The 27,110-nt window shown below is 39.3% G+C and overlaps 1 protein-coding gene across 4 annotated transcripts in view; it reads right to left on the bottom strand.

Annotated features, from left to right (window-relative positions):
* ZMYND11 (zinc finger MYND-type containing 11) overlaps positions 1 to 22,499 on the bottom strand; it is a 105,836-nt gene extending 83,337 nt beyond the window's left edge. For 2 of the 4 annotated variants that reach the window (XM_027720730.2, XM_027720732.2), the window contains exon 1: positions 22,293 to 22,498. The gene's annotated coding sequence lies outside the window, so the exon portion shown is untranslated. Of the gene's footprint in view, positions 1 to 21,703; positions 21,802 to 22,292 lie in introns of those variants that run through there. The other 2 variants (XM_027720727.2, XM_027720729.2) reach the window with 2 other exon arrangements.
* Positions 22,500 to 27,110: the final 4,611 nt, after the last annotated feature.

The raw sequence follows: 27,110 nt of genomic DNA, 5'->3' as shown, positions 1-27,110 counted from the left end.
GTTCAAACCATAAATGGATGTATTTGGCCAATACGCTCAGTATTGGATAGGATAGAGAGCTTTCAGGTACTAAGTATTATCCAAACTCCAGAAAAATATGTAATTTCCAAAGCTCATGGCTAACCCTTCAAGAAAAGATACTACAACTGGGTAACTAAGTAACTTGTTTTCTCTAGTGTAATTTCTAGCATCCTAAAAAAGCTGGGGGTTTTTTTTGTTTGTTTTTTTGGTTTGGGGGTGGGTTTTTTTGTTATTGTTGTTGTTATTGGTTTTGGGGGTTTTTTTGTTTGTGTTTTTTTTCGTTAGATCTTCCAAAGAACTTCAAAACCCTGCCCACAATCTAAAGCAGGGGGAGTTGAGTCTTTGAAAGGTTAAAGAGCTTGCCCAAGATCTGTAAATAGCAGAGACAAATCTCCAAGCTCCATCTCCCCTCCCTTACTCCACTGTCATGAATCAGAAATAATCCTGCACCAAAGCTTTATCCCAGGGATTACAGAAATTATTTTAAAAGACTGCATATGGGGAAAAACGCATAAATCAAAAGTTCTGACGTGAATTCTAAATAATTTGATTTTAAGAGAAGTAGAGTTTCAGTTCAATTCTCTGCTCCAGTTATAGTCTCTCTTCTGAAAATCAAGAAACTCATTTCAAAATAACCAAGATGAATAAACACTCTTTTCAGTAGAGCAGCAAATCAGGTAGATGGATGTCTTAAAGATACGTGTTCGAAGTTTCACATCTCATTACTGCCTACAGCCCTCCAGTCTCAATCCTGACAACAGTCAATAGGTTTTATGAACAAGCATGTTCTGGAAGAGACGCTGGACTATGTGGCTGATAAACAGACAGATAAGATGGTACAGAAATACAAAACGTCAAACATCCATTTACCACAGATACCAGCCTGGGAGCTTGCAGTAATGTTTATGCAGATAACTAAAAAAAAAAGATCAAAAGGAAAGCTATGCAAGTAGTTTGGTTCTATTATTTATTATAAGATTTTGGCTTTGTAAATATAAATCAAATACAAATGTACAGCACTGCCAAAGAAATAAATTATATTAGATATCTATACATTAATACATTCCAGTAAACCAGTCTAAGGAACAAATCTAGCCATAATTCAGTCAAGAATCTGTAAAAAACCATACTATTAAATTTCTATGGTATGTGAAGAATAAAATAAGTTTAAGCAATACAGTTCTTCAAATCATATCAAAAGCAAAATGACTGCAAACTCCTAAAGCAATGTTACTAATTTATCATTGTTACAGTTTAAGAATGTAGCCACATCACATAAATTGCTTCTCCCTCATGTAGTATCTCTGAATCGCTCAATTTGGAAAAAAAAAAATAAAATTCAAAGTGTATTACAAAGACACTGCACTTTTATAGCACAGGAGGTAGCAGACAGTGAAACAAGAAACAATATAATGGGATGAAGAATTATATGCATTTTGCATTGGACTTATCATTTATATAATAAATACACAAGTGCACAAAAAAATTGAGACACTCGATTGTTTCTCTTGAGAGAAAAAAACCTGTTTGGTATAGGGCAGCTAGTTGGAAGACACACAGATTTTTCAGTAATTCTGAAAGGGAAGTAGTCGATAACAGCTAAAATATAACTCATACTACAAAATGCCTTCCTAACAATTTTGGGATGTTACAAGGTGTACATCTACTTTAATTAAAAATAAGGTAAAGATATTCAGAGTCCTATACAACAGCTTTGTCTTTCTTGGATCTCATCCAGGAGGAGTAGTAGACTTCATAATTTTTTCTCTTGTAATTAAAAAAAATCGGATTTCTTTTCTACTCAATTATATATTTTTCTGCAAATCTTTATTAAAAAAAAAAAGAGCAAAGGAAACACCAGGGGGACTGAATTTCCTTCAGGTTATTCAACACATTGATACCATTTTTGTGCCCTTAATTCTATGTATCCTATATTCATGACCTACTGTCTCCTATATTCATGACCTACTCACCGCTCTTCTACTTAGACATAGTATCTGAGTACTTCTCTGCTGACTTCAGTTATTTTAGTCATTTTCCCACACCAAGAGCCTCCTCAGTTCTTTGATTTGCTATAAATTTTCATGGATTATAAGCCACCTCCCTGACATCCTCCCCTTTCCTTGTTATATCTTGTTTCCTGCAATCGTGGGAAAGGGATACGGGACATTTCATCTGTGCTCTGCCTGATTTTCTTGCTGGTCCTTACTGCCTTTCATTTCCCATTTGCCAGCATCTCAAAAAGCCCAAAAGTTTTGGAAAAAGAAGTACCAATCAATAAATTACAAATATTTTTTTAAATGCTCCCAAAACTGCTTTGAAAGTTTGGTGCATATAGTGAACATGAAAATGCTAATTACAAGGAATAAAAAATAAACTGGCTTATGTTTTTAATTGGCCACAGCTAACAGCTAGAAGAAAGCAAGCAACAGAAGTACATATTGGAAAGCCAATCTCATTATTTAAAAATGCAGTGCTTCTTTTTATTGGGAGTGTTTTAGATGCTGTTTCAAGTAAGCTTCATGAGGAAAAGTGAAAAGTAATTATATTGTCTCCATTTATTCATTTTTTAAAAATAACTATTTTAATAATTCTTAATCTCAGACAAGAAAGTTTTCTTCTCAGTCTACTTTTTCTTGTTTTTCTTTAGAAAAGGAAAAGCTTGCGTAAAATGTGTGCAAATATATTTTGAGAAAGAATTAAAACAGACTGCCTGACCTGATAAGCCCTCTGGAAGACTCAACTAAAAGTCTAAGAAATAGAAAAGCTGAGCTGCAGGAAGATTGCACTGACTATTTTGGTACTAAGTCTCCTGTCTCATGTGCCACTCCTATCTTTTTTAATCAGAAATGACAATACATGGCCAGTTGCTGACAGCCAGCTTCAACACTACAGCAGATAAATCTGTTAAGAACTCTGTCCAGCAGGTATGTCTAAGTTCAGTTCCTGGCAGTGCTACTGGCTTGCTGTGACACCAGGAAAGTTTCTTAACTTCGGTTAAAAAATATATACAATATGTATATTCTTTTGATTTCATAAATTTTCTTCATGTTTTGTAAAATGGAAAAACCCCCAACATATACATTCTGATTACTGAACTCTCTAGTCATTCTTGAATGATGGGTACTCAGATTCAATGAGTGAACACTGAAGAAGCCACTCCTGTTTAATTACACTCAAGAAAGGAATCCAAGAGGGCGTTTCCAAGTGTAGGGCTCATGTTCTACAGCACAAGTACTCTCTGCTGAAGTCTGAAATCAGACAATTTCTGTAAGAACAATACCCAGTTCTCTAGAAAGCTCTGAGGGCAGCTCCAGATTTTATCACAGTGAATGTCTCAGCTCACTGATGACACCAGAACTTCTGATGTCATGGCAAAAAGTAAAGAATGGGTTCTGAGTAAATGTAAACCAAAATACATTTCGCTCTTCCCAGAGAAGAGACATTCACTTTGAACAAAGAAATAGCAGTACAGCACTGGTAAGAGAATTGCTAGCAAGATTTGTTGTCTCTTGGTGAAGATTTTAAGGAAGATATTTCTCTGGAGGAGGATGATGTGACTCCTCATGATATTCTTTCCCAAGTTATTAGCAGTTTCTCAATTTCAAAATAACATTCATTTAGTTACTAAGTACAAAATTTGCTATTTTTATTGTAGCATTTTCTTTAAAACTAATCCAAAAATCATAGTAGCAACTGTTTTTTACTATTTCTATGGTGTAGGCACAATTCCATTTCCTGCTACTATGGGGGTACCAGCAACTTGGAGTTCTAGCTGTTTTTACAGAGCTGTTAAACAATTTAGCATATTAAATCTGCTTGCCTTTTGCTTTTGCACTTGCCTTCCTTTTTATCAAAACCACTTTCTCTCCATCTCTACTCTTCTTACTTCTAATTTTCTATTCTTCTAGTGCTAAAAGTATTGGCATATTATCTTTATCTGCCTCTGCCTTAGAAGCAGACCTGTTCTCAGAATAACATGGAAGTGTATGCCTTAGCAACTGTTCCCCTCTAATTTATACTCCAAATGCCTCATAATATAGCAAAGTGCTGATACTGCTATTTTACAGGGAGGAAATCATGCCATAGAGGACTATATTCAAAATCTGTTACAAGCACAAAAATGAGGCAGCATGACTGGTAAATCATTTCAGAAACCTGATGAGTTATTCTCATCTGCTCCATACTGAGCCCATGGTGGCCAGTGCACAGCTCCTGAACCACTCCTGGCTCACGATATTTCAGGTACAGTTCCCATGAGGCTGCCAATCCTGTACCTGATGCAGCGATGGCTGAATAAATTCAAATTATTGGATTTGGAAGAAACAAGTCAACAAAGGTTGCCAAAGCAAACATCACCCTAGCATTCAATACTGAGACAAGTCTCAACCTCCATTTCGGGAGCCCTCAGCTATCCAAAGCACATGGTATGGGAGTTTTGGCTCATATCCCTATAGGAATATTAGTGTGTAATCCACAGGGTAAGTTTGGCCATATAAGCCCTGTACAGTAAACACTGAAAAGCAGTCATGACACGACATGTCTGATACAGACACCATGACAGGTTCCTCCATCTGAAATACTCATGCTCAGATCCTACGGCCCAGCTTCCAAATCCGCACTTACCAGATTGGTTGTGTGTTGTCACCTTCACACCAGTACTGTGGCTTAAGTGGCTTTTTACTCTCTTCCATAGTCACCCCCTTCTAGACATATTTGCAGACATATTTGTAGAGATCATAAGAACCATAGGGATTAATCAAAGACACATTTACTGAATTTCTTGGGTATGACAAGAAGCTACTCAAATACATGTGATACTCCAGGGCTAAAGATGAAGAAGGTAACATAGGTAATGGCATAGTTTCAGCCTCTCTGTTTGAACACTAGAGTAATGCCAACATCTAATTTGCAACAAATGTAAATCCTAGCTTATTAATGCAAGTAGGCTGTAAATAAAAGTAACAAACAGATATTTCTACTGACTCAGCAAAACAGATGCCTTCCCACCTAACACACCTGTAAGGTCCACAAATATCAGTTCTTCTCCTAAATCAAGATCTGACTAGAGGGACTGACACTGCTATGAGGAACGTGGAGAATCTGGTAATTTGAAGACAATGTGAAGTACCCTGGGTCGTCTGGGGGGAGCCTTTTTGTTGTGCTGAATAGAAGAAATCCTAAGGAGAAATGTGTCCTAAGCTTGTGGCCTCTAAAGGTAGGTGTTGGCTAATTGAATGCTTGGAGGAAAGGGTCTCTAGCCTTTGGGATCAGGAACAAAGCTCAGCTGATGAAATTACAGGAAAATTTAAGGAAGATAGACCATGTGTCTCTTCTACTGTATGAAGAGTTTACTGTAATTCACTTTAGTTGATGGGTAGAGAAAAGCAAACAAGCTAGGCTGAGAGTACCCATAGTACCTATGGCACACATTCCTCTACAGTCAATTTTTGAGAAGAGTGGAAAGTACTCCCTGGTGAGTAGCAACTGGATAAGGTTGTTAGTGTTTTTTCCACAAACATCTTGTAGTCTTGAACTTTTTTATGTTCACGGCACTCCATAAGATTGTTTTTTACTTTTTTTTTTTTCATTTTACAGTTGTGGAACAAAAGCTGTATTTGGAAGGCCTAGCAGAGGTACCCAATCTCAGCATCACAATTAACAGGGTGTGCAATTTCACAAGTCTGATAAGTGGTTTTTAGCCTTTGCTCGCAGTGAGATCAAAATAATTACACCCAACAACTAACACTATCCAGGCTATTCTGCTGTGAATAGTCCTGGGTATCTCCAGTTAGCTTACAGCTCAATGCATTATTTTGGTGACTTTATGCAAAACAGAAACAGTCTCCATCACAAATTTCTACTATAGACAAAAATAACATGAGCACATTAAGCTGCTTTCACTTGTCACCCCTGATGAACTTCATATGGCAACCAGACCAAAAGCCCCCGCTGAGCCCCCGAAGCTGAATGTGAAACGGAAATATCACAAAAAAACACTTCCAGCATCCCAGAACATGACTCACACCACATAAGTACCAAATCACTACATTTAGAAGATTCTCGTCTGTTTATTCTGTGCGGATAGATCAAGCACTCTGAAACTCCATTTGCTGAATGAAGAAGACTGGGCACCAGGGCTCCTAACTTGGTAGTTTCCTCCTGTGTGGGTTAACTTCAGGCAAGTCACTGCATATCTCTATAGTACTATTTCCAAATGCAAAACTAATTATACTAATCCCCTTTGTGCAGCACTTAAACATCTATGGATGAAAAGAATTATCTGAAGAACTATTTATGTTATTAGAGAGAAAAAGTAAAATACTGTGTGGAAAGCCAGGGCCAAGTCTCTTCTGTCAGTTTGTCCTTCTTGACAGGTATAAACTCTTAGGTTCAGAAATTACTACAAAATGCTCTTTAAAATTGATGTGCCTTCCTGAGCAGAGTAAAATGGGGAACTTATAAGGGAAAATCATTGAAACATGAGAAGGAAAGCTGTAAACTGTCCTAAGGGCCAGATTTTCAAAGATGTGCGAAGATAGATATCAGGTCCATACGTGGTGAGATTTTCAGAACCAACATTTATTCAGAGTCCCACTAAAATCAACGGTAGCCCAGTAGCATAGTCTTCGCAGACAACTGCAACTTTAATCACTGATAATTGAAAATCTGACTGCAAGTAAACAAACTAAAACAAAATTGTTTAATGTTGCTTGTATGAGTATTGTGGAAATTTTTTTAGACAGAAATGTTACTTTTCAATTGCAGTTTAGCAATCCATAAATGCTAATGAGATCCCGCGCTGTTTGCCTTGTGATAATTTTTTCCTATTAAAATCTTGTTCTTTTTTTAACCTAATAAGCACATCACTAGTCTAAGCACGTTCATTGTTCAAAGTTTAAATTTATAGCTAAAATAAAGAGAGACTGCTTACCAGTAACCAGAATTCTTTGAGACATGAATTTCTATATTCAAACCAATGAGATACCTATATGTCCTTTCACTCCAGGCTGGTCTTGTATCTTTGTAATTAATAACTATATAAGGCACTGACTGTGCCACTTTTGGTTTCCTCCCAATCATAGAGAGAAAACTCAGGGAAATTTAAAAATTCTTAGGGAGAGCAAAGTAATCAAAATAGAAAACATATATGTAAACTATACATATTAAAAAAGTTACCTATTGGTAAATAACTTATTTTTCTCTTTTTAAGTGTACAAGTACATTTTATCAAGGTGAGTTAAACAACTGCATCTGGCAAGTATCTATCTGAGGTTTTCAAGTCTGCTATACAAACTATTCCAGCACTAACAGCACATGGTGAATATAGGGATGGAGCTCCAGACAGCATCATCTCCAATATCTCAGCTATTTCTTAACCATGTTGTGTGCTCTGGAGAAGTACTCTGTAATAACAGTGGGAGATTCATCTTTGCAGTCTGATAGCAAATTTTGACACAGTCTCCGATTGACTTCGACAGTCTGTGTGGAAATGGCTGAACTGTTAAACCCTCCAGAAAACATACAATGAATAGCCTGAAGCATTTGAATGTGTGAATATAGAAGTAGACAACCCGTGACATAAAAGCATAAAAATATAAATTCTGCTTTAGAGGAAGAACACCAGAAATAAAATTTTGAGATTAAATAAAACCTGCTGATTAAAAAGTATAATTCTATCATGATCTGAGACAGAAAACGAAGAATGTTATTCATAAGAACATATGTGTCTCCTGCAAAAGCCTCTGAGGAAGTGGTCTTGATGAAAGCAAAAGTAGTAAACACCAAGCCCAAGACCTTAATGAGGCTAAGCGAGAGTTCAAACTCTTTTACCCTTAAGCAGATATTCCATAACAGCTTTAATAAATGATACAGAAGGAGGGGAAAAAAAAAGGTAAGAAGCCACATGGATCTCATTCCCATAATGTGCAGCATGTGGATGGTGGATGGCTTTCCTCATTGAAGCATTCCTGATTCTTTCCATTAAAAATGTCCCCAGATGGCAAAAAAGAGCCAACTAGACAGACACTGCTAAATGGGTACCTGTCTACCCCAGAGCATTGAAAGACTTTCACTTCAACCCTTTCACTTACACATGACAGGCTGGCTGCTTTCAAAAGGACTTGTGACAGCATTTTCAGTGGGTTAGATCCACAGGAAATAGGTAAAATTATTTAAGTTGTGTTACACAGAAGCTAAAAGTCAGAATAAGTGATCAGTGTATTTCTGCTAGATAAGACCTCAAAGGTTTGGTACTAATGGGTATCTGTGACCTAAAGTGAAAAACATTTTTATTGAAAATCTTTCCAAAAACAAGGCCAAGACAGATATTCCTAAAAATGTTAAACAGATCAAAATAAAAAGAACAGCAGTTTCAGAAGCATATACATTGTCCTAAATCTTTCTGTTGTGTAAGGACATAGTACATTATTTACTGCTTTTATTAGCAAATGAAATCATGTAAAAAGAACTACTAACAATAAGAAACACCCACGTTAGTTAATATGTAAATTCTAAGACATATTCAAAACAATTTTTTCCATTTCTAGAAAAACAAAGCAAGCCCAAACCTCTTTTTCTGAACAATCTTTTTGAGCTGAGCATGATTTCACTCACAAGTACTAGTCAAAAGCATTTTTCTTGAAAGCATTTTCAAAATGAAAATCGTTTTTCCATCTACTTCTGATATCTCTGTGAAATGGGGTACATCTGCACCATGGATGAAGCATCTCTAAGCAGACTTAAGTTATTTTTGGAAGAACACTGGGACAGTTCTTGTAAACATTAGACTGCTATGGTTATGCAGTATGGTCTAATATCGAATTATTTCGAACTCCTTTGGAAATCCAGGTTAATATTGATTATTAATATCAATCAGTTTCAAGAGTTAGCTTGGGTTCTTTTTCACATACCTCTTACTCTACAGTAACAAACAGCAAGTTCTTCCTACTGTAATTTAAGCAGGATACTGAGAGACCGAGTGGTAAATGATAAAATGTTCCTTTGTACGTAGAAGAGAAACATTTCTGTGCCAGCAGATGATTGCCACGTGCAGATCTGTGATTGCCTAAGTCCTATTGACATCACCACACAAATTGGCTCCCATTCCCTTTGTCATACGCTTGTAAAATTCATGCCTGATAACCTTGTAAAAAAAAATAAATATAGTTTAACTACAATACAAACAAGCATTATTTCTCCTACCAGTGAATGATATCCATTCCTGCTGCACAAAATATCATATGTTTAACAGTGTACACTACTCAGCAACTTTACCCATGGTGTTCCAGCTTTTGAAGGAGGGTCTTCTACAAAGCATTCTTGAACTACACCTCATATTGGGATTTTTTTCCTCATCCCTCCTAGATCTACCTAGTTTTCTCACCTCTCTCCTTTGTCTCCATCATCTCTTTGCTGTCTTCTTTTACATTTGCACTTCATGGATTGCACCTTTTCTTCTATTTCATAAACTCTGAAAACCTACCTCTTCTATGAATGCTATTACTGAACATGCCACTTCATATTTTTTCTGTACTGTACCATGCCACACTACACTTATTGATGCACAAATACTAAATGTAATTTGGAGAAGGAATTTTTGTGACTTTTTTTTTATCCTGTGCTGTTATTTTGTAAATTGTCAAGTACAGATGCTTTGCTATTTAAATAACAGTAACAAAATCCAGATGAAACTTTACAGAAATGTAGGCACTCCGAATGTAATTACTCAAACAGGAAGTTGGCCAGGACAAGAGGGCAAGCATCCTTACTCTTGTGGAAAACACCAACAGACCATCCAAGTGGCTTGGATGAGCCAAAATAAATATATACTTTAAATAAAATTTCCAAACACGGTACACCATCATCTATCACTTTTTGGTTATCTAAAGTACCTATCAAAGGTGCTAGAGCCTCATTAGCAAACACCTTCTCCAGGCTGCCTCCCACTGCAGCTTGCTGTAGTCTGACACACAGGAAGTGAAGGTCATCATTTAAATTCAAGAAAAACCGACTGTAAAGCAGCACATTCTGCTCGACGTGAGGCTCCTGCAACAACAGCTCGCCGGCACCTCCCCACCCGGCCTGGCAGCTCGGTTAATGCCATTAGTCCAGTGGAACTCGGAAGAAATACTGGAAACCAGGGCTGTAATTTCAAACTGTCAAGAGCTCCTTTGTTTCTAAACTTCAGCAGCGTGGATATGAAAAGGTTTGATACCCACTGCAATATTGAACTTCAATTGTTAGTTTGATAATCATCTGGCCACCACACCCAGCAACACAGACTGAACTCAACAGACACTTGTTTGCTCTCCTGTAGAAGGGCCTCAGACTGCTTAAACACCACTCCTACACTGCAATTCAGCCACTCAAACCCTTTTTTAAGAGGCATCTTCAGGTCTTGAAGGAACATACCTGCACGTATGTTCCCTTAACACTGACTTTTTGATTTTACTATTACTGAATTCTCATTTTCCTTTACCATGCAACTGGTTTCAGCACCTTCCTTTAACCTGAGTTGCCTTCCCTGACTGAAGCCCCTATTTTCTGGTAAAGAAATACACAGTAAGGACACAGCACATTCATTTGAGTTTGCAGCCCTTTCCATGTTCTTCCAAAAGAAAGAGAGCAAAAGCATCAGATCCCTGTTTAACCTGCCTTAATGCACTGAGGTCTTAGTGCATGGGATGGCATTCATGAAACCTTAGTCAAATTACTCCTCTGTGGTCGGACTCCTCATGTACATATATCATGACTAACTACTTCAAAAAAGAAAACACATCCCAAAATGCCCAGATGAAAGTGTAACAAGAAGTTGTATCAAAATTGTCATAGACTAACATAATAAAGCAGAGGAGCTATTAAAAATCAGAGAAAGAAACCACTGAAAAAAAATCACTTATTAAGAAAACATTGCAAATTAGACAAACAACTGACCCTCTGTTTAAAGTCTCTCTGCTGAAGGTATAGTAACACAGAGACAGTTAACATGATCATAACCTCTCATGTGATGAAGCTTTCAGTGCACATCAGGGAAGCACAAGGAAATAAGCCAAGGGATCCAGACGCAGACAGATGGAATTAACATCTCTGGATTTTGAGCTTTCATTGAACAAGAGGGAAATACAGTTCCCATCTTCATATGAAACACAACTTCCTTCTTCCACCTGCACCCAGACAACAATACCTCAGAAGAGCATGAACTTTCTTTTTCATGTCTGTAGGGAAATAACTGAAAAGCACATGGGTGACCCTTTAAAAACTGCTGGTGCCAAGTGCATCACTGCCAAAGAATTTACTGTCCCTCTTTAGACAAGATACTTGCCTAGTGCATACCAAGAAGAGGTTTATTTCAGTGTGAGTAGTTCCCTCTCAGAAAATACAGGACATTTAGAAGCATCACAACATTTTTCTCTGCTTTCCACTGCCACACATTAGCTGCTGCCATATTTATTTCCCTTTTTATATATCTAGGTCATTGGGCTTCTACTATCGCAGCACTTAAGAGTCTAAGAAATTAGGTTTCCTAATGCTGTTTAACACATAAAATACAAACTTTTCTCACTTTTTTCACATGACTATACTTAAAGAATAAGCCATTTTTCAGAGCAATATTTAATTTCAGAATGTTATTTGGGGTTATAATTTTAAGATGTGGCTTTCATTTTCATGCTCACAAACTATGTCCGTTATGAAAATATTTCTTAGCAAGCTGCTGCCTAATTAGATGACTTAATCTTGCAGAACTCTGTATTTAAAAGCAAAAGAACTACCAAAGAAGATCAAAATCAGATTTTTTCCATTGTTTGCTATGATGTGCATTTTTTTCTATTTATATTATGTACAGAATAAAGAAAAAATAGTTGAGTGATAAGATCATGAATTCACACTGTGTTTTCCTTTATACTGTTCATCTGTTAACTGGGGTGTTTATAGCTTGTTTGCTTTTTAGGTTTTTTCTCTTTTTTTCCTCCAAAAGTGACATTTAGAAGCCAATAACCCAAAGCGTATTACTGAACTCTCTAACAGTGTCCAATAGGTAGACGACCTAGCTGCAGGGTGATTAAATGATTTAACTGCTAGATCAATGAATGCAGCATGAATTAAAATGGCTGCAAGCCTTTCCAGGCATAAGATGAGACCTAAAAAAAAAAAAAATGGGTTATCTTACTTTTTAGTGCACGAAAATGTAACCATTCACTTTAAAAAAGAAAAAAATACATGTTTTCCTGAGGAATAATACAGCGTTATTCTAATATATGGTGACTAAACCATATATTTTTATTGTCAAAGATCTGACTATATTTTGCCATTCTCATACTGAATAACCTCATTCAGGAAAAAGCAGTCTCTGCTCAAGAAATATAATGGTGCTAGGATCTGGTCCAAAGTGAACTGTTATCTCACGCGTGAAGATAATGAATGTTAATTTAAAATAATGTTCTTTCAACTCCAGGGTTTTTTTCATATAATCAATCAGGCCTGAAAATGTGTGCATGCGCTCTCTCTCACACGCTCACTCTCTCTGTCACTCATCCATAAACACTTCATTTTATATTCTCATTCCCAGATATTCAGGAGAAAATTTACTGCAGGTGTAAACTAATATTGCTCCACTAAAATCAACAGTGCTGCACCAAATGAGGTTAACATAGACAGTGGTCCTCTCTCCCCTATCCTGTGAAGTGTGTACCTTGACTTCCACTTAATGCGCATCTCATGCCAAACTCTCCCTTTCTTCCTTTCATATGTGCATTTCCCAGCTCTTATTTGCACTCGACAATCACTATAGCCTTTCATTAACTGGCCCCTCGAGGTCTCTTATCTCCATCAAATACCTCAGGAGAAGCAGGTACACATGGCTCTTTTCTGCAACCCAGGAAGAAGCTCTTGGAAAATGTGCAAAGAGAAAGAGCACTGCAGTGGGAGGCTGCAAGGCATGTGGAAAGGACAGAACAGGTTTGACCTAAAAAGCAATAGGTTTTGACACTACAGCTAAAATGTTCGGTTATTACAGGAAGGAGAATTTAAAACATTTAAAAAATGGAATAAATAAAGCTTCTATATGCGTAAAACCAGGAACCATAATCTAAATTATTATTGTTTGGGAACTAGTATGGGGGAAAAAAAAAAGTATTCTATAGATTTCTACCTCAGAAAATCGCCTGATTTTTGGCACCTCTTTAGGAAACATCTGAGATCGGCAACGGCTGGAAACAAGACTCTGGATTACATGACATGCTAGTTTGATCAAGAAAGGCAGTTCTCATGGAAGAAGAGCCAAGCAGAAATTTGGATACCATTCCTTCCCATTGGCCCAGGAAACACTGTAACTGCTTATCCACTAACTTGGCAAAGCAAACCATGTTCTGCTTCTAGGCTCCTTGGTGCACCTGTACTCAAAATATCTGTGCCATCTCTTAGCTTTAGTTCACATTTATGGGTATTTCCTGTGCCCCTATAAGGGACAAAAATCTTCCATTTTATTGAAAGCTACATGTCTTCAGGAATTAGTGCTACAACTTAGGCTTATACTTAGTTGACTGGAAAATGGGTTATTATTAACAAATTTTTTAAAATTACTGAGAAAAACAACATCAGCATGGATAAAAAAAATAATAAAATGGCACCTGCAGATACTTGACTCTTAATCTATATTTCCTAAAAGGTACAAGTCGAAAAACAAGAGGAAATCTCATGTCTGGAATCAGGGAGAAGTTAGGAGTATGCTTCCAATTAGGAGATTTACAAAGAAGCCTTCTGGGAGCCAGCAGAGTGGAAAGTGTGCAGGAAAAGGAAGAATGTCTTTCTTACAACAAATATTTCCTGCAAATCTATTTACTTCAGGTCAGTGTAAGAAGAAGAAGAAGACAAAGCTACAAAACTGAAAGGTGCAATTACAGAGGTGGAGTGTCCATGTTTCTCACTTTCCAACACTGCCAGTCTGAAATGCCTCCAGGTATGCATCAGCACTCTCCTTCAAAAAGATATGTCAGTGAAATAAAACATTTTCTTTTAACAAGCAAGTAAACAAACAAGATTTTAACATGGCAGCTTTTAAACAACCTGACATTACATTCTAGTCTGGCTGTTAAGACGTCAGATATCGTGAGGTACCAATGAGCAAATTGTACATCCCTTTTCACTGTTCCTCACATTTTACCATGACCAAGAAAAGTTTTCAGAAATCTATTTCTATTTGTGGAAAAAAAAAATCTCTTTTCTTTTTTATTGAGAAAACATTAGTGTAAATGCCAAATTATTCAGTGTGCTGTATTATATTAAAATGTGAGTTTGCACGTGATGACTGACACTGAAACATCCAGCTTCCTGAGAAAAGGTTCATGCAATCAGTTCTTAGGAACATCCTAAATTCTCAACTACAGTTATATGAAGCTAAAAATGGTGCCAGGCTGGTTCCTGGGGAAACAACTAATAACAATTCTTTGTTTCTAATTAAGAAAGGAAAAAATTTTCTGTGATTTCTGAACTGCATAACAAAGAAGGAATAGAAGCACAAGCTGAGGAGAACATTACTCTTTCTAAACTCTTTGTTGCATGGAGCAAAAATGATTGCCTAGGTTTTGCAGGTAAATGATAATGAACAGGATGAAATGAGGTCATTTTCAGAATTCAGGTTTTTAATTTATGTTCTGTGATACAAAAAAACCCCAATATAATTTTATTATTTAACTGCTTTCACATTCACAATTTCCATAATTTTGAAACTATGTTAAAATCCTCAGTTTCCTGACATACCTGTTTTCTAGCTTTCCTAAATAAAAATAACCCTTTCTTCTCATAATGGTATCAGCTTTTCCAGTAGGAATTTCTATTTTACCAGTTTTCTTTATTTATAATTAAGGCCTTTTATAACATACAGGATTTAAGATATATAGAAAATGTTACAAGTCACTAACAGAAAAATTGTATCCACATTGTCTTTGTTCTTTCCATAAATACTGTAAATTCCTTCAAAGACTAATGCACATGTAGGAACAGTGTGTTAGCTTCAATGGAAACAATCATCAATGCAAAATTTGGCATTTGCAAAAATAACAACAGTCATACTTTTGATATTGAAAAGGCATAAAAATGCCTATGTAGCACTGCTATGTAACTCCAGTAGAAGAATCAAAAATATAACATTACATAAAACTATATCAGCACAACGAACTGTAACTGTGTTCTTCCTTGAATATTGGAGTTATACATAAGGTTTTAATTTTTAAAACTATTTTACTAAACTAAATTTCATTCATCAGTATCCTCCATGGCCTATACATTTTTATGCCTGTGGGAAAAAAAGTGCCTATATGATCAAGGTCTCCATCATTATATTAATAATAATCTATGGGTAACAGTGAATTTTCTGCAGTGCATATCAATTTTCATCAGTGAACAATCAGTGACTGTGTGACCTGTGATTACATTTTATGAAATAGCAATTCTTTTGTTTTGATTTTGTGCAATTTTGAACCTGGATCCTACTAATTGCTTGGGGAGAGGGGATTATGCATAAACATCGGGTTTAAGCTTGTCTCTGAAATCAGTGACAGCTCAGAAAATTAACAACCAACCAGAAGGAAAACTGGAGAACCCCCCCACCATTCTGAGGTAAAATTTCCACTTCAATTTGTGCCTGTGAATGCACACACACTGCAATGTTTTGCAAGGCACAGACTATCTCCTCTTCTGAAGTTTTCTTTTACTGGCAGTGACACCAAGAAAATAGTAATAAGGCACAAGCAGCCAATGCAGACTTGGCTGGTACTTGGTTTCTGCCTTGAGAAGCATCTGTAATTGCAAACAGGTATCTGTAGTGTGAGATCCTCTCTTACTGAATGCATAAATGTTGTGTGAGACTTAACAGAGAATGACGACAGCATGCTAAGAAACATAAAGCTCTCTTGTCTCTCAGATCTTCTCAAAGATTTGTCGAGCAATAAACAGACCTCATACCCTTTTAATTTCTTTTCTACAGTATACTATTTCTAGCTACTTTGGGATTCTGGTAATCATTTTCTCTCAACCCCATTTTGTTTTACTTTTTGCTTTTCCAAAAGGTTCCAATAAAACCTCACATTGACAAATAAGAATCGCTCTGCTAAAATTAGTAAACCATGTCCCGTGAGTCACAGCGTGAGACTCCCATCCACCTCTCTTTAAAAGACCAGATAACAATGTCATGCCCTAAGTGCATGAGATCAAAGCACAAATGCCCACTTGCCAAAATGTTGCTTTTGAGTACTACACCTGCTAGCAGACTCCTACAGTCTGTAGCCAAAACATTAGCTATCTGCATTAAAATCATATATTTGAATATATGGCAAGTTGGTTTAATGTTTATTTTTAACATACTAACAAAGCAAGAGAAAATGAAGCATAGGAGAAATGAGAGATAAACAGCAATATGTTTAACTCTTCTTTTTTTAAATTACTAGATCTCAAATCAACAGTATCCTATTTAGGATAAAAACAATTTATTGCAGTGAGGCCAATTCTTTGCCATTTCCACAAAAAGGGTGAATGGGATTACTGGTATTTTTGTAGGTGTGTTTTCAATTAATTTTTTAACCAATAAGTGGATTTTAGTAATTCAAATTTCACTGTGTCTGGTGCTAAAATTATTTGTTAAGAATTAGTTTTATATCATACTAGAAGTAAGAGCTGTATGAAGAGTCAGAACCACTACTTCACAATGTTTTATTCTGCAAAGATTTAATCCTGGAATTGAAAATTTAATATAGCATAAAGGTATATTCAAAGGTATTCTCATTGTTAGTAAATACATCAGTAAACTATATTTTACTTATATTTTTTAATATATTTCTAATTTTGGAATTACAAATACTATGGTCCTGCCATTTGAACTAATAACAAACTTTAAACTCAATTTACATGTCTCTCTACTTCCATAACAGAAACTTTTGCCTTTAGTGAAGTGGAAAATGAGAGACTGGAAGAAAATCAAAACCAGACATTTTGTACACAAACTCTCAATAACCATGCCTTGGATTTGTCTACGTGGTACAGCTACAGGATCAGGCTCTGATGGGATATTACCAAAGCTGGCTGACCTAAAATTAGACACCATGAGCTTTAACTTGGGTTCATGGACATGTCACAGTGTATCACCCTTGTGCCTTCTCTCACCTGCCCACAGAACTAAAAGACTCCAGTCATTTCAGGGAGAAATAAACCAAAAGACATAAATATGAATGAAATCTTACTAAAATGCTACTTTTACCCCTAAAAATTTTTTTCATATAATTCAACATCCAAAGCATGTTAGAAATAAATAAATAAATAATAACACAGCGTTCAGGCTTGGTCAATTAACTTGATGGCAGACATTGGTTTAAAGAGATGATAAAACTATGTTTAAAGACTGCAGTTGAAAATACAGGGGGAAAATATGGGCTCAGTTCAGCCCTGTTGTTGCAGGGAGCTGCATGTAGAGGCCTTGGAAATCAGAGAGCTCTGTGTGCCACAGGAGTTCACCTGTGCAGGCTTGAGGCCACAGTGTTTATTATACTGTACACGACCACACTGGTGTCTATCAACCCACTGCTAGTTACCTCCACTACACCCAGGAATGAAGGATTTTATGGAGTTTTCCACCCCTATTCTGAATTTTATATAGATGACAAGATACTCTCACAACAAGTGAATTTGCATTTTTGGTGAAAACTTCTTCATTTCTTTTTTTTGTAATATAGGAGTTAACTTATTAAGAAATTCCTCCAAAATGGAATCATCATCTTATAAACTACCTATTTTGCAGGTTATACTCTCCCAACTGGCAGATTAAACCTTAGAACAATAACCCAATTATGAGCTAAATTTACATTCAACTGATCAAAAATGATCCAGAACCTGACAAGAACAATCTTTGTTCACAACATTTAGCACAAGCAACACTGACAGACTAAAATATATGAGCTATATAAAAGATGACATACGTTGCACTGCCCAGCTACCAAGGGCACCACGCTCCAAGTACTACACAAGTACTGTGGGAGTGTTCATTGCATCCTGAGACTAAGCAAACTCAACAAAAACCAAGGCACAAAACCCCCTGCAGATAAAGAACATGATCTGACATTAGCTCCTAAACAATTAGTGCAAGGAGGCCAAAGGATGGCTAAAGAAAGTCCAATTACATGGAAGAAAAGCCACTGCAATTAATAAAATCGATGGCAAGGATTTGAAATAAATTTATATATTTACTGGATGGATATAAGAAAAGGAATTGCTCCAACAATTCTGATCTAAGTTTTGAAAAAAACCCCAAACTCTACTTCATTGAGGAAAGTAAACTGGTTTGTGTGTTTGACCAGTAATTTTAAACAACTCAGCATTTTATGAACAAAGTTCATCACTGGTGTGAGCCACATATACCTTGCACAGATTAATTTTGTTTATAGTTCGACTTGGCATTTGTAACAACCCACATTACGGGTAAAAGACTTCTTTTACTGACATTTATGCTAATCTGGATCTAGCTAAAAAATCATTTAAGAAGAAAATCAGAAGTTTACTGGTGACATCTTTATCATCACCTTGTCCCTCTTTCAGAACTTTTAGCCTGGACCAATTCACACTGCCTGAGGTCTTCACACACTTCCAGAGTTAAACGATCTGAAAGACTGTGGAAAGCAGTAACTATGAAAACTAGTTACAGGTGTGTCTATAATTTCTGAACTTTAGCTGACGGAAATTGAGTCCTGAATTTCAAAACATGTCTTCTAATTCTAAAATTTCCCAATTGTCAAATTGTGTGAAATGAGACAATTTGCTAACAAACCAGACAATGCAGATATCTATGGAGAGGTTTAGATGCCTAAAATTAAGAAAACATTTTCAATGTTATATTTTATCTATTTCTTTTTGAAGTATTTTATTCTAATTCAGAGATTGCAGACAGTACAGTTCAGTGATCCCCAGGATTCGGTTCACAGCTAGAAATGCATAACAGTCTAGATGTAGCCTGAGGAACTTCAAGGTGAGTTTGAGGCTAAATTAGTTGTCCACTTGCATAGTTTTCTTCTCCAGGAGCACCATGTCACTAACAGCACCCAATATGTTTTATTTACCTGTAAGGTGGAAAAGCCGAGCACACTTCACAGCCTTTCACCATCTCGTTTGCTCTTGAGACGACCTTAGGCTGAAAAATTATTCAGGCTCTTCCTCAGGTCTTTCTGAGCAGTCCCTTCTACTCTCTGCTATGAGGGCAGGGGGGAACCTGAACCAGGCAACCCGAACAGTAGCTGCACACAGAATGCCTACTGGATACAAGCCATATGGACACACCACCCCACACAACAGCAAATGTCCTACAGACTGTGCGCACAGCAATTCTGGTCATGAAATTCTTGTCACTTCAATAGTGCTCAATTTTTTCCTGGAAAGTTAAGATGTATTGCTCTGGTTCATACTACATAAGAACTAAGCCAAACTACTATGAATTTTAATTCATGGTGAACAAATTTTTTTTTTTTTTACATTTATATTTAAAATTCTTGCTTAGATTAAAAAAAGAAAAAAAAGAAACCAAACCCAACCACCTATAAAGGTGCAGTACCCCATTAAACTTGTGCTACAAAGTTTCAAACTGTGGAAGAGTATCTTCTAGCGCATCAATGAAGTTTCAAGACCCGCCCCCACACAACATCCACACACACACAACTCCCCTCGCATAGCGTCATCACAAGACAATTTCCATCACATTACCCAGTTCAGGAGATGCAGTGGAAGACTAATTTTTCTCACTCGGTCCTTTGCGCTGAACCCGATACCAAGTATCAGTTGCAGAGGCAGAGACCACCATCCAACGCACAACCAACAAAAAGTCATCTACACAATTACTTTTTTCCCCACTCACTAAAACCAAACTAACCATCAGCAAGATAAAGTGTTCTCTGATGAACTACATAGACCATGAACCATTCCCTTCCCACCCTTCTCCATACAACTATCTGGTCAAAGCAGAGAAGGTTTGTTTAGGCATGGAAAATCTGGCATTTCAATGCCATAATTCCACAGTGGGAATTAATTAATGGTGCAAATCCACATTGTAAATTATTTTGTGGGTACTTTCACTTGTATACAAAACACCAGTCAGCAAATAGTCTACTTCCCTAAAGACTTTCTGTAGCACACTCAGAATGGTTGATAATTTAAAAAAAAATGTGGAGAGATGCCAGGTCCTTCATACTGAAGGATGAGGAACTAGAAAAACCCAAGGGACTGCAACTTGAACCACAAACTGGCATTTTCCCTCCCATCATCCCCCCCTCCTGACACCTGTCTCAGTGATCACCCCTAAAGAATTAAACAATTTCCTTCAGAGAACAGCAACAGAAGTGAGAAAATATCAGCCTATCTAGGACAAGAAAGCATTTTCTACCTTTGTTCTTTTTTACTGCAGTAAGATCATCTCAAAACTACAATATAGAATTACTCCCTACAATACAGAAACCATGGCAGATGATTCCAGGGTGTTAAATGCCAATTATACAATTATAAAACCAACTAGCACCAAATTAAGGAGTTTTTCACTCCTCTTCCTCTTCTCAAGGCACCCCATCTCTAGCCTCTGTAAAGTTCTTTTTTCCACGTTTGCAGACAAACAAAACCAAATTCTTAAAGTCTGCTGTTTTCAGGATAAGCCCCAAAAGACACACACAAAGTTTCTCAAGTCCTTAACATCAATATTTTACAAGGGGGCTGTTGTCTGGAGCACACAGACGGCCGAAGCCTGCCGAAGCTCCCCATCATCCCCACCATGGGCACCCCCACACCTACACTTCCATCCTTTCCCCGAAAAGAAAGGAGACAGGCCTCTGAGCAGCCCCGAGGCAGGGGGAGAGGGAGAACACCCCAAAAAGTGCACCGAGGGGAGTTATCTGAAGACACGGCTTCAGGGGTGCACACACACACACAAAACCCCCCAAGCCCCCAACAAAAGCCAGCCCCTCGATGGTCCACATTCCCCGAAATGCGGCCGCCGAGCCCGGCGGGGCTCCGGGAGGGACCTTTCTGGTGGGGGGAGCGAGCGCGTTGCTCTCGGGGAGCCGGAGGGACACAGCGGGGAAGTCGGCCCCTCTTGCCCCCGGGCCCTACCCCGGACACACTGGGGAGGCGACGCAGCCCCGGGGCCGTGCCGGGGCACAGGGCGATCCGGGCGGCGAGGCCGTCCCGGCCGCGGGGGTGGCACCGCCCGCAGCCGCCGGGGGGAGGAGGGCTGGGGTTCCGAGTTCACCCCTCTCCCCGTCCCCTCCCCTGCCCCCCGCGGGCACGGCAGCCATGGCCCCTAGCCCGGCCTGCGGGGGCCCCGCCGTCTCTCTCTCCTGTGGAGCCTCGGCGCTGTCGAGCAGCTGCCATTACTCGGGCCAAGACCCGTCCTCCAAACAGGCATCCCCCCTCCCCAGCGAGGAAATGCGGCGGCGGCGGCGGGGGGGTGCGAGGGAAGGGAAAGCGGGGGAGAGTGGGGAGCAAAGCTGTGGCCCCGCGTGTGGGGAAGAGCGGGGCCGGGGGGGTGGCGGGGCCGAGGCCGGGCTGCGCCACACCCCGCCCGGCCTCGCCTCTCACGCGAGTCCCCGGCTCCCCGCGCCCTGCAGGCCCGCGCCGAGCGCTGGAAGCGGCGATTCTCCCCGGAGCGCCCCTCTCCCCACCCCACCTCCTCCCGCCCCGGCCCCAGGGCTGGCTCCAACTCGGCACAGGGGGCCCGCCGCCGCCTCCCAGCCGAAATCCGACCGGGGGAAGGTGCGGGGTACAAAAATAATCGCCGTTAATAATCACACGCGCTCCGCCGCCGTCCCCTTCTCCTCCGCGGTTTCCAAGCGGGCTGCCAGATAATCCTGCCCACTCCGAAAAATGAAATAATAATAATAATAAAAAAATCCCGCCTTCCATTTCCCCCCCGCAGCCCCACACATTTTATTATTAAGTATAATTGCTCCCCCCCCTCCTCATACGGCACCCCGCGGGGAAGGATTGCCCCCTCCCCTGGTGCCCAGCCCTTCCCCTGTCCCCTCTCCCCCATCTCCTTGGAACAGTGTGTACATGATTTTGTAGTTTTTTTAAGGCGCCATGTTTATAATCCTCCATCATATTAAAAAAAAAAAAAAATCCACCCAGCATGAGACACGGCGTCTCTCGCACCCCAAAGCCAGGGAGGCAGACACAGAAATATCCACAGGGCTGTAAATTCACCCCCCCCTCCCGCACACACACCCCTCCTCCCCAGACTTAAAAGTCTCTCTCACCTTGTGCTGCTGGCGCTGCTTCTGCTGCTGCAGGGGGGGAGAAGTTAAGCCAGGGGAAACTTTTCAATCCCTTCCCCAGGCCGCTGCTGCCTCCTCCTTCCACATATTTTTCCCCTCAGAGTTTTATTGTGTCTGAATTTTCTCTCTCTCTCTCCTCTTCTGTCTGTCCACAGTTCAGGTTTCTGGGGTAAACAGGGTTTAGGATGGTGCTAGGGATATTTGGGAGAAGGAGAACTCTAGTGGTGTCTGCTGGAGTTGCTGTTTGTTTCTTTTATTATTTTTTTTAATAATACATTTGAAACGGATCTTTAACTATTTATTATGTATGTATTTTATCATAGTCTTAGGTCTGTACCCTGTCTTATTGCAGAGGAAAAATATGGCGCTTATCTGGCCTTGATACATGCAAATTCCTTCTATCATGAATTCAACTTGGAGAAATTACAGATAATGTTTTTGAAGTAGACGCTCACCTTGAGCAACAGAAACTAAAACATACAGAATCAACGATATGTCTCAGAGTTGTCTATATGTTATAAACTGTGGATCACGAAATCATAGAATCATTTAGATTGGAAAAGATCTTTATGATCATTGAATCCAACTGCTAGCTGTACTTTCACTGCAGGGTTGGCAAATGCATGGTAATGTGAAATATATAACTTTATAAGCATATATAGATATGTAAGTAGCAAGAAAACATGTACATTTTATTCTGGTTTTTATTGACTTTGAGATAAATATTAATAAATGTCTAGGAAAATTTATTCTGAAGTTTCTGAAATTTGCAGGAATTATTAAATGGATAAGTAACACACTTCACAATTAATTAAACTTGACTAGAGATGTGGCATGCTTTTATTAAAATACACTGCCAGCTTAGTTCTATAAACATTTATGCATGCAAAAAAATTTACTCACTAGTATTACTAAAATAGTAGACTGAAATAATAGTGCTAATGTTGAAAAAGATGCATCCATTGTGCCTGGTCCAAGAGTTTGCACATTGAACAGTGAAAGTTTCTCCAGTGTGTTCAGTAAATAAAATTTCTAGTAGTATCTAAACTCACAGTTCCTTTGAGATTGTTGCATCAGGACTTTACACCGACTTTGAAAATAAAATACAAATAACGGTTAGTTGCACAACTGTGATAAAGCTTTACTTCTATTATGTATTTAAATATGAAAGAACATTTTACATTATCTCAAATAAATACATAGCAAAGAAAGTGCTGGTAGTCTGCTTTCAAAGAGTGGTTGAGGGGTTGGGCAGATACCCAGTAGTGGTACTATAATTTATTAAGTGCATTATATTGCTTGTATTAATAAAAAGCAAATGAAATGTACAGGCAATTTTTTAAGTAAAAAGGGATTTACCATCAATATAATTACAAAAAGACTACCTTATGTTAAGCATTTATTTGTGATGTTTGGCTATGATTTCATTAAGGCATGTAATTTTCAAAAGAAATTTGATAGAAATATATGCCAAGCTTCCATAGGATATTGCTGGCTTGGCTGTCTTAGGTTTCTATGAAACCTTCTCTGTACAAATTACATCTGAGCTATATTTATAAATGGGGGGGGGGGGGAAGTTTAGGTCCTTATAACTTCTGATATTTCTACCATGTAGTCAAGCTCACAGTTCTGCATGTTAAGTTTGGCATGGTTAAGGCAAAACAATTTTTGCATCCAGAAGCAAACAGAGGACAAGCATAGCTAGAAGCATACATAACCATTTTTATTTCTTCAGCTCAAACACCCAGGTACCCCCAACAACTGGATCAGCTGGGGGGATTTGCCATAACTCCAAAACAAAGCTCCAAAGCCAGTCTCAGGTTTTTTAGTTAAAAGATTTATTACCCTGCTGCAGTGCCTTCTCCTTACCTATGTAAATATTTATTTAAGGCAGAAGTTCAGCTATCTTCAGTATAAAGAGGTTTTAGCCCTTTATCTCTCACAGGACCCATAGAGAGCTGTCAAATAAATACTTAGGCCGCAGTTTCACCAACGTGGAAGCATATGTGGGTTGGAAACCTTCTGGTTTTCCTACCATACAGGTTTTTACCTGGAGTCTACTGCTTGCCAACAGTCTCTTTTACTTAACTTATTTGTAACGGCTATTTGGACTGCCTCCAAATATTTGTTTCAGGATACAAATATTTGATTTTGAAAAGAACAAGGTATCCTAAAGCAAACATGTAGGGAGTGTCTGCAACCATAGTCACGTTACCTTCTCTGAGCTTCTGGGCAGTGAATTAAGTCAAGTGTAGAAAGATAGGCATAGAGCTTATTACATAGGTGCTTGTGGGCCTGGTTTTGAAATATTTCGATATCCTCATTAGGTCCACCAGGTAACTGCATTATATAGCCTTCAGGATGTACACTGAAGGATAAAAAGGATGCATTTCTGGGGTCGTTTTGACTTATTTTTATGTGTACTGTAAAGACTTTTTAATGCTCATTACTGTGCAGGTTTGAAGCCCAGGTAGCCGGCCTTGGTTAGCCCCGACTCCTGGTTTATCCGCAGGTAGTTCGGTGTCTAACACGAGCCCTGTGGCGGGTCCCTCTCGGCCATTCACTTTCCCTGCGAGCGGGGGCCGGGAGCGCCGAGCCCGGCAGACAATGGGAAGGAAATCCCCCCTCCCCCAGCCCCGGCTGCGGCGGGTTTCCTCATCGGCACGGGGAAATGTTTGTTCCAAGAAAAAAGCGGGCTCAGGGCCGTCTCCAGCCCCCCTTCCCCGCGCTGAGGGCGGGGGGCGGTGCGAGGCCGCGGGGCCGCTCAGGCATTTCCTCCCTCCCGGCCGGGAAGGTCCCCGGGAAGGACGAGCGGGAGCGGGGGCTCAGGGACAGGACGGGCACCTCTCGGGCTGCCGGGGCTCGGTTGGGGAAAGAGTTTGCTTGTCCTAAAGGTCTGTAAAGCTGAACCCGGCAGACCGAGGGGGAATGGTGAGGGCTCCGGCCGCCTGCTTGCTTACGCGGTTGGGGGGAAAGAAAACGCACCACTGCGTCAGCGTTAGAAAGAAAACATGATAAAGTTACTTCCTTCCGAGTAGAAAGTATTTACCATAGGAATACATCTGCGTGTGTGCTATATGCTTTTGCCAGTATTGCTGCACTGGTGTGTAAACACTCGGTTTGTCAGCACTGTTTGCTTCCTTTCCAAAGGGGCTTGGAGGGGGGAGAAGAAGCTGCATAAAGAGAAGCACAGTTTGCCTGAATAAGCATCATCCAGACTAAGAATGTAATCTACTGCCGTGAATTAAAGGGCACATCAAGCAGGTTCATGGGAAAGAAATCCTTTGTAGGTTGTAGGCATACAAACCATGACTTCGCAAGTCCCTGAGCTGAAAGCAGTTGGAGCCTGGGACATGAATACCCTGTGTACCTGGGCATTACCATGTTCCATCAGGTATGTCCACTACACTTTTTGGGTGTGAGAAGTCCAACACTGCCTAGTAACATGCAGACTGGTAAATATGCCTCTATTCTCCTTTTAAATTATACTCTTCCCCTCCTCCGTTTCAAAAGTTCATTTTATTTTTAATTCTAATACTGGACAATGCAAACCTGTGTGGATATGACTTGTATTCTTGCCACACTCTTTTGCTATTCTCTTGTTTCAGTGATACAGCCATCAAATGTGCAGGTGAACAAGTACATCATTACTAGGAGTGCTAGGTACTGGTCTTTGTACCATGAAATCATCAGTTGAATGCTGCCCTTAGGAGAGCAGGGAGTGTTGTGTCCTCTCCATTACAGGACTCGTGGTAGGCTAATGCACAGCCCTGCCTTCTCCAGGGCTTTCTACCATCTTCCTGGCAGAACCAAACCCACCCACTATGTGCTCAAGTCTTTATTTGACTGTGTAAGATAACTGTCTTGCTGGTGGTGCCAACCCACTTCACTGTGTGCTCCACTCCCAGCCGCACTGAAACAAAAATAATTTGAATGTGTTTCTTGAGAGGCAGGTCTGCTGTGTTGTGATCATAGAAGTATTAATGCAGAAAATTAGTGTAAATTTTTCATCAGAACAAAGTTTAGCAACGCAGTTTTCTTTGCAGTAAAAATCTCAGCAAGGCATTTAATTTAGGAAGCTGGGGGAAGGGAACAAAGCCTTAATAACAACAAGCTCAGGAAATCCATGGAGCTGAAAACAGTTGGAGGATGGGAGAGTCTTAAGGAGAAGCTTATGCTGTTCCTTTTTTCCTGGGTATTGAAAAAAAAATAGCAGGCTCAAGGTGGGGACACAGAGCAGAGAACCCCTCAGTAATGTCTGCTATCTACAGAATGAGTCTAAGCCACCCAGAGGTGCTCTTCTTGCATGGCTGACATGATGAGGATTGAAGTAGACTCTACAGCAGCCAGGATTCTTCCTCCCTTTTCAGCTTCCCTCTACTTGCTGTGTCCCTGGGCATGCAGACTGACCGTCCAGTGCTGGCTAACCAAACGCTCAGAGGAGCTTGATCAGGCATTCTGCGACTTGGTGAGGCTTGAGAAAGTAATAGTATAAATAAGGTTGGAGGAAAAGTACTGGCAGAATTTCTAAAGACATTCTGTGGTGTTTGTTGAAAACAATACATTGTGGGGAGGTAGATCTTTTGTCTGACCCTCTATGGCCAGTACTCACACTGCTTAACTGTTAATAAAAAAATCTCAGAACTAAGTCTAGCAAGTATAAATGTAGACTAAGATACAAAACCCCATTTTTTTTTCTTCGCTGTGTTCTCTCTTTACATTTTCATGCACAACTGGGAATGGAGGTTTATCCTAAAAAGTTTACCTGTGAGTAAACTGACATATGTTTATGACATATGA

This window comes from Pipra filicauda, unplaced genomic scaffold (assembly GCF_003945595.2).
Source record: "Pipra filicauda isolate LSUMZ 115617 unplaced genomic scaffold, ASM394559v2 scaffold94_size2452230_pilon, whole genome shotgun sequence".
In the NCBI taxonomy this organism is placed as follows: domain Eukaryota; kingdom Metazoa; phylum Chordata; class Aves; order Passeriformes; family Pipridae; genus Pipra; species Pipra filicauda.
Note: the sequence above shows the minus strand (reverse complement) of the source record. Positions and strands in the feature narration are given on the sequence as shown.